The sequence below is a fragment of the Haemaphysalis longicornis genome, unplaced genomic scaffold (genome assembly GCF_048455015.1).
Source record: "Haemaphysalis longicornis isolate Haplotype H1 unplaced genomic scaffold, Haemaphysalis longicornis Haplotype H1 scaffold_3, whole genome shotgun sequence".
Classification (NCBI taxonomy): domain Eukaryota; kingdom Metazoa; phylum Arthropoda; class Arachnida; order Ixodida; family Ixodidae; genus Haemaphysalis; species Haemaphysalis longicornis.
In genome coordinates this window covers 74,634,053-74,642,906 of record NW_027526335.1, presented here as the reverse complement: position 1 = coordinate 74,642,906, position 8,854 = coordinate 74,634,053, and positions in this window count along the sequence as shown.

Here is an 8,854-nt window from a genome sequence, read left to right as displayed (position 1 = left end):
TCCGACGGGCGTTAATTGGCCGGCAAGTAGTTCGACCAGTGCCTCCGTAGAGATTCCCTTTGCAACTGCTATGCTTAGGGCTGGTTGGCGGGGATTGCGGGGATCCAGAAAGGAGCGAACTACTCGCCATGCCCGTGAAAGGTGTGACAGTTCTTCGAGCGTTGGGCAGAGGGGTTCCCATCCTTGTCAGCGACGTTGGATGGCGTGTCGACGGCAGGCAGCGTCAAGCCGGTTGTATGTGTTCCAGTCAAGGGGTCTGCCAGCTCTTATTGCTTTGCGCTGTGCTCTCTGTCTGGCGGCTCGTAGTGCTAATTGTTTTATATCCGGGGCGGGTTGATGTGATTGGGTCTCACATTGGAGGGTTGCCCTCTTGAGGCAGTCGCTGATTTCTGAGACAAAATCCGGAACTTCAGGGATGGCTTGGGTGAGATATCTAAAGTGGTGCCATTTGGTGATATGGTAAGTTTGTTTTGGGGTGTCGATTTTTCCCCCAGTTGGGGTTAGGATGATTGGATAATGGTCTGATCCTCAAGTGTCGGGGGTAGTAGACCAATTGTATGTGCCACTGAAGTTAACGATGGAGATGTCAATAGCAGTTTTAACTCCGTTGCGACGAACAAAGGTGGGTGTCTCGGTGTTTAGGATATGGTAGGAGGAGAGTGCGTCCAGCAAGGTTCTGCCTCTAGGGGTGCATGTTTTGCTTCCCTAGTCGGTATGGTGAGCGTTGAAGTCCCCTATGATTAATGCATCTTGACCAAGGCGAGTGGAAAGGGTTCTCATAATACCGGCATCCCATAGTACGTTCGGTCGGGCATAGACGTTTGCAACTGTAGTATCCGTGCCCCTGATGCGGACGGTCGCGTTGCAGCAGTCGATGTATTCGTTTGCTAGGTCGTGGATTTGGATTGCAGCTTGTGGAAGTTCTTGTCGAACATAGGTGCATACTCGAGATTTTCCAGGGGAGTGTGAGTTGGCTGTGCATGGGATGAGTGTGCAGTTGGGGGCACCAGTGTAGCATGCATATCCTTGTAGTGGCATGTCACCTCCTTTTATGTTTGATTCCTGGAGGGTATAACGTCGAAGCGTTGTCGTGGGAGGTGGCAGACTAAGTCGGCGTAGCGACTGCGGAGTCCGTTTACATTCCATTGTAGAATGCGTGGTCGGTTTGGGGGCTCTGGACCGCTGGTCTTTTAGGTAGTACGCACATGCTGCTTGAACAGTTCGATGGCTGTTGCGAGCGTCTCGATTGCCGTGTTTAGCATGCATGTTATGGCAGGGTCGATAACAGTTGTTTCTTGATTGTTTGCAGATGTTTGTTGCGCTTGTGGGGTCGTGTTGTTGGTTTCTGCTTGCGCATAGGTGCGTCTATCATTCGGTGTTTTTCTGCCATCATTTTTTGTGGCCAAAAGTTCAATAGCGCGCCGCCGAAACGTCCCGCGTGCGGAGGGAAGCAAAAGCTTTAGGCGCAGCCGATAGCCGGCGCGCGCAGCAACCTCCGAGCTCGGTTGTTGCTGCTGCCGCGGCTCATTTCTCCTGCGCCGCCAGCCCCCCATCTGGAGATCGCAGCGAGGACTTCCGCGCGCTCCTAGCAGGTGCTCGTGAGCTGAGAGCGGCGTAGCGTAACCGCGTCGTGGACATCGGCAACGGAGGCTATCGGGAGGGCCCGTTTATGCCGCTAAAATCGTTTTCCGAGCCGCCGCCCGCAGTGAAGTCGCTGTATGGGCGCGCCGCCGAAACGTCCCTCGAGCTGCGGGAAGCAAAAGCTTCAGGCGCTGCCGGTAGCCGGCGCGTGCAGCAACCTCCGAGTAAGGTCCCTGGCTTCGAGCTCGGTTGTTGCTGCTGCCGCGGCTGACTACTCTTGTGCTGCGCGCTTTCCACCCGGAGGTCAGGGCGAGGAATTACGCGCGCTCCTAGCAAGTGCTAGCGAGCTGACGGCAGCGCAGCGTGACCGCGTCTTGTCGTTGTTAGGTGACTTCGGCGAGGTATTCACTGAGCAAGCAGGTTGCACCAGGTTGGTGCAGCACTGCATAGACTCCGGCGATGCTCAACCATGGAAGCGCAAACCCCGGCCCGTCAGCCCAGCCAAGAGGCAGACAAATGATGAGGCGCTGGAGGAACTGCTGAAAGCAGGCATTATCCGCCGCTCGACGAGCCCTTGGGGATTCCCAGTGGTGCCCTTTCGAAAGAAAGATGGTAGCTGACGTTTATGCATTGACTGTCGGCGGCTGAATGCAGTCACGAAAAGGGATGCGTACCGCTTCCCGAGCGTTGACGTAATTGTCGCGAATCTCGGTGGCGCAAAATAGTTCTCCATTTTGGACGCCAGCAAGGGGTACCTTCAGGTCGAGATGCGTCCCGGCGATTAATGCAAGACAGCGTTCACTTGCCATCGGGATTGTACGAGTTCGTACGCATGCCCTTCGGTTTGTGCGGAAGTCCCAGCACATTCCAATGCCTGATCGACCAGGTGCTCGGTGAGGCAAAGTGGCAGCATGCCCTCGCCTATTTGGACGACATTGTCGTCTACTCCCCCCCCTTCTAGGAGCACCTCTTCCACCTGAGAGACGTCCTGGGAAGACTCAGGGTGGCCGGCATAACCATCAATCCTGCCAAGGCGCAAATATGCAGCGCTCAAGTGAGTCTGCTCGGCTATCGGATCGAACGCGGACAGGTGTCCCCGGATCCCGAGAAACTTCGGGCAATCTTGGAGTTTCCCACGCCGAAGGATGTCGCCGGAGTTCCGCGCTTCCTAGGGATGATCGGCTACTACCGCCTGTTTATCTCCGCTTGCGTGCGCGTGCAAGCACCCTTGACAAAGTTGTTGAGGAAATCCGCCCCTTAGGAGTGGGGAGAGTAGCAGGAAAACAGCCTATGCCAACTGGCGAAAGCTGTTGCAGACACTGCATCGTTGAAACTGCCGGATCTGAACAGGCCATTCGTGATACAAACGGACGCGAGTGACCTCGGTGCACGGCCCGCGCTCCTCCAGGTGGATGGACAACAACTGCGACGCGTGGCTTTTGCGAGCCGTGCGCTGACACCGGCAGAGCGAAACTACTCGGTCACCGAGAAGGAGTGTCTGGTCATAATCTACGCATTTCGAAATTTCGAAATGTAGATAGAGGGGGTCAAATTCACAATCGAGACCGATCACATGTCCTTCACATGTCTTTCCCGCCTCCGTGAACCCAGCGGGAAGCTGGGTTCACGACATTGCAACGCTTCGAATTCGAAGTTCGATATCGCAAAGGCCCCACGAATGTGGTTGCCGACGCGCTCTCACGGGCGCCGGAGGACAACACGCAACCGGCCGGAGAGGCCGACGAGGACGCTCAATGTGAGCGACCCTTCTCGGCGCAGGAAGAGCGCGGAACGTGGGAAGACCGAAGTTTCGAAAGCTCAACGCACGTACATCTCGTCGGGGGAGGACTTCCGCTCGAGGTTGCGTTCCGTCGGGAAGAGCTAGTCGTGGCTCAGCAGGAGGTCTTGTTTTGTCGGGAGGTTATCGCCAGTCTTGTTGAAGAGACGGACCCTAAGGCAAATCGAACACTGGAGAATGACGGGTGCCGGGAAGCTTCTGGTATTGCGGGTGGCGCGAGCGATAATGCAGCTGGTATTGCTCTGAGTGAGCTGGTGAGTTATCTGCTTGACGCCGACTGAGCTATGCTGAAATACTTGCCAGGCAAAAATGACTCAAGTGAGTGTTTTAAAGCCGTTATCCCGCGCAAGCTCAGGTGTGCTGCACTGCAGCACTACCACCACGCAGACGGCCACGGTAGCGCGCCAAGGACATTGCGGAAGCTTTGTTGGTATGCTACCTGGCCCGGCATGAAGCCTTGTCTTGGCTATTCCAAAGTTTATCGGCTTCTTTAAAATAATTTAGAACCATTATACCGTGTAACCGACTACATTGTACTACCAAGGTGAAATAAGGCACTAAGCACGGTGCTTTACTTTACTTGAGTGACCAAATTCCAATTCGTATCTTTAATTTCCGATGACGTTTTGGTTTGCACACGCAGAGGGCACGACAAGTGACGCTAATCATTCCCCGTCGAGGCAGATACGGTTATCGCTTAGCTAAAAGCCTTTCTGCCGCTGACGCTGCGGTTATGCTTAGCGGTCCGTCGGCAGCATAGCGGAGCGTCAAAAAAGGTCAGCTGATTGCGCTATACTCGGTTACAACTTCAGAACGGCACCACCTCATGTAGTGTATCACTCCGCCGAAGCGCCGGACCCGTGACGTCAGTGCGCACGCGTTTTGAAATAGGATCGCGGTAAATGCGCTTTTCTCACCGAGTTTGTTTGTCGTCACTGCAGTAATTTATAGGTAGATTAAGACCGAAAAGTCATGGAAACAACTCGTGTCCGGTGCGGTTATCGTGTGCGTGCGCTGGCGGTGATTGCTATCGGTTGTTTATCTTGCGTCTATCGATTTTCCACACCTCACCCCACCGGTTCATGGACGGTGCGAGATTTCGTAATTATGACATACGAATGAACAAACAAGTTTTAATATAGCGCGTAAAACAGCGAGTGAGTCGTTAATTCGTATAAGACCATGTTACAAAGATCGATGCAGTTATACGTACGTGAAGTACTCGATGTGCTGAAGCATTAATTTCTCGAGGTACGCAACATTATGCGCTTTCGTCGACAACGAAGCGGAGAACAATTTTAGATTTTTAGATTATGCTTATGGGTAATAACAACGGCATCAAACACTCTTCTGTTTAGTAATGTGTGCACGAAACCCACGCCAATCTGAGGTGCACATAGGTAGCGCGCTGTGTGTAAAAAGAAAAACAATAACAGAATTGCTCCTTTCAGATCACGCGTGAAAAATAACTTCGCTTCTGCTTCGTTATTACGCGTTAGTTTACTACTTTCTATTCCTGGTGATTGCTCTTTACACGTGCATTGCCTAAGCACTGCCGTCATTTCAGGACTGTCCTTCGTATCGCGCTGTTACGCGTTTTTTTACGCAGTCTTGGCAAGAAAGCCCGCAGTTTACAGGAAGCGACCATGAAGTGTTTGCGCGTAAAAATCGTGCTTTACGGCGCTGCACATTTTAAAGCAAAGCTTTTTACCTCTACCCCCCTGGGTTCTTTCGCGACCGTTGGTGTCACCAGAAAACTCCAGCGAACAAATAAAAGAATTTACTGGCACCGCCGGGAATCTAACCTGGAACTAATTGACTAACAAGGCGAGAGTCCGTTGTCTTACCGATTTAGCTACGAGCCCACGCGAAGATTGGGGAGACAGGTGGTGTACTCACCAAGCACATCTACGTGTTTACCCCCTGCGTTCTCGTGAATGCCACGGGAAAGAAAGTGTCACGCGACCACTCACGCTCGTCTAGCGGCCCTGTGCGCACCTTGCTCATGTGCTAAGACTTACAAAAATAAAGGAAGCACACACTAATGCATGGCATCTCACTTCTAGTACGCCAATGTGCTAAAGCTTGTGGCCGCCAGTGTTCACGTAAACAATCACAGCTCCTTGTCGTCCGCCGTCACGCCAAACGAAGGAATACATTCAAATACTCCTTGATGGCCAGGCCATCACTCCAAGCCCCAGCATCAAAATCGCGGGCCTACATCCGAGGCTAACACCAAGAGTGACGTCTCCTTGCAGCGCCTCAAAAGCAGCATTAATCAAATCGTACACATGATCAGGCGAGTTACCACCAGGAAGCAAGGCCTCACGGAAGCCGATACCTTTCGATTAATTCAAGATTTTGTCCTCCCGAGAATTCCTTACGTAACCCCCCTTTCTTCTTCTTGACAATGAGGACATAAAGATGCTTGATATAACGATTAGAAGGGCGGTTGAGCAGGCCATTGGTCTTCTCATGAGTGCATCCACAGAGAGGCTGCTCAGGATGGGGCTCCACAACACGGTGGAAGAGCTGATTGAGGCCATCTTTCTAACCAGAAGCTCAGATTGAGCAGACCTGCAGTGTCGCCGCATCCTTCACCGGATTGGCTGGGCAGCCCAGAATGTCACTCCGCTTGACGTACTCCCAGACTCTTGGTGACTGAAACTAAAGATGCTCCCTTTGCTTAGAAATATGAACCCCTCACATGACGAGGGTCACCGAAAAGCACGGGCTCAAGCGCTAAACACCACCCTCGGTGGGTATCATGCAGTTATCTACACAGATGCCTCCAAACATCGACGGCAGCAGTACGCCATCATCGTGGCTACCTCCAGAACCAACCTCTCTGCGTGTACCTCGCTTAGGACCCAAGAAATGACGGCAGAAGAAGAGGCAGCCATCACCTTGGCTCTCACTCAACCAGGGGTTCGGAGGGTAGTCACCGATTCCCAGCAAGCCCACTGGAATTACCAGTTGGGTTGGATGTCCTGACCTGCACTGCGCGTGCTAAAAAAACACTCCCCAAACAGTTCCATTCAGCTAATCTGGACACCCCCTCGCGCTTCAATAGAGGGCAACAAATACGCCCACCCAACAAGCCTGCGCTTGTTCCTCCCGTGCTATGGAGCTGCACGAGGATAGTCACCCGCTTATCACGTTCAGGGAGATAACCCAGCATTATCGCCTTCTGAGACCGACCGTAACTACCCTACGGCTCATACAATCCGGGCTCCTTCCCACAGCCTACGCGTCTTCACTTAATGTATCCGAATCGCTACGACGCTGAATGTAACTTCTGCTCAGAAGTAGGAACACCTGCCCCGTAATCGGGGTGTGCGACTTTAGCCCTGAGCACCCTCCTCTCTTTCCGTCAACTGCCCAACAAGAGCAATGGGAGATGCTGCTGTCCAGGCCCTCTCTACCTACCCAGCTTCAGCGGGTGGACAGAACACAGGCCGCGCGGACTGCATATGGGCCCCTTAGAAGAAGGAATCACTCCCCAGGGCTACACTCTCGGCCGTTGAGAAATCTGAACAGAAGTATTTATTCCTCCTCCACCTTCTCTGCCGCAAACCTCCTCGCCTCCGTCCGCGACGCAGAGACGGAGAAGACAGATCGTCTAACACGGGGTTGGAGCTTACTTTAATTTTATTAAAAAAAGTTTCCACTCTTGTGCTACACCAAAACAACTCAACCAAACACCGTTCATGCTTCATGCTTTGATTAAACCTTAACAAGAATATATCTTTGAAGTAATAAATGGTGTGGTTAAGTGCATTTCACTTCTCTCTGGTTTTGCTATTTGTAGAGCGATGTGAGTGAATTTAAGTGACGTCGCATGGGTAATCGTTATGGGTGCCGTTTACAGCTTTGCTTTCCAACCACATTCACGGGGTGGATTGGCGCAATTTTTTTTTGGAAAGAGCGCTTTTAAGCTTAGTTCTGCTCAAGTCTCAAGGCAATGCAATTCTGATCGAGTCTACGCAGGCGTTTCCAAACGGATGGTAAATTCTCCATTCCTTAAAAATGCCCTTTCGCAGCCGGCATGGCAATTGCGATTTTGAGAACACCAGGATAGGTTATAACAGGCTATTTCCCTTCTTTCAGATTGTTATACGCCCTAACACACGGCATTTGGAGTGCCATTACGATACTGGGGAAAATGTCTGTACAGAGAAAATGTTTTGGCGTCATAGTTACCGCTCACCTTTTTATGCCCATTGTTTGAATTTACATCTGCTGGGGCAAGCTCAAAGAAATCGCAGTACAAACAGCAAAAACGTTTGCGTTTCTTTTAATTATATGTGGGAGTGAATTATTCACACTTATAATTTGGCTAGTGAACCGCCACCTATAAACAGCATTTGTTTTTATTCCCTTTTGCGCTGAAATGTTTATGAATGGAAAGTTGTGTCTTCTATGCAAATTCAAGTGCCAAAACAAGGGCATGATGCAGACAGTCTCACTGGCAGACATACTCATAGATACGAGCTTGAGGTGCCAATTTACAAATATAAAAAGGTTATTAGAACCCAGAAACATTAGCAGGCCCCTCCCCTACCCCAACCAAAATAAATTGGGCTAAACCGTGTCGTGTGGTTTTGGCATGGAGCTTCACTGAACACCAGAATGCAGAGTGCGACAGGCGATTCCCTGCACGCCTTCCATCTGGATTTACCACTAGGGCACTACCACAGGTGTATGAAGACATCCACAGTGCCCGTACGCAGTTTTGTTCAATGTTTCCTCCACATTATCATAATAACGCACTGCTAAGAACCTTGATATCTCACATTTCTCTCTGAAGTATGCTTTACAGCCCAGATGATGAAACAGCTGCTTACACTTCTGTTCAGCTGCTTATTTATATACGTGAGGCCCGTTCGACAAACTTGACACTCAGCCTTCTTTATCACATCAAAACAAAGCTGCATTTAATGAAAACAAAGTTGCATTCAATGACCTCCCCATGCCCGTAATATGACCGTCACATTTTATCGTGTCTTACAATAAGCCTGAGATTATTATACATGCATTCATTAAAAGCAGTGCACTTTAAATTCACAAAATTCGCAACGGCTGCTTTTTTTATACTATTTGACCCGACTCCAAGCCAGGGATGTGTTGCAAAATTGCAACTGCACCGTCAAATGTAATTTTTAATTACATATTACATACATTGAATTACACTGCAAGCTTTGACTTTTAATCACATACAAGCACACGTGTAGTGAAAGGAAAACGTACACGTCCTCAGTGAAAGAACAAAACATCCCATACGTGGTGCTGCCATGAAAAGTCCATTCAAGCACATAAGTAGCATATGATGCCACTTTGAACACTGCAGTGATTTCCCTTATACCTTACTTCCAAATGCTGCCGGTGCAAAGGGGCTTAGTGAGATGGTTATACAAGTCGTTTTTTGCCTCAGCACCTCGGCAACTCTTCATTGCCAGCATTTTCAAATGAAAT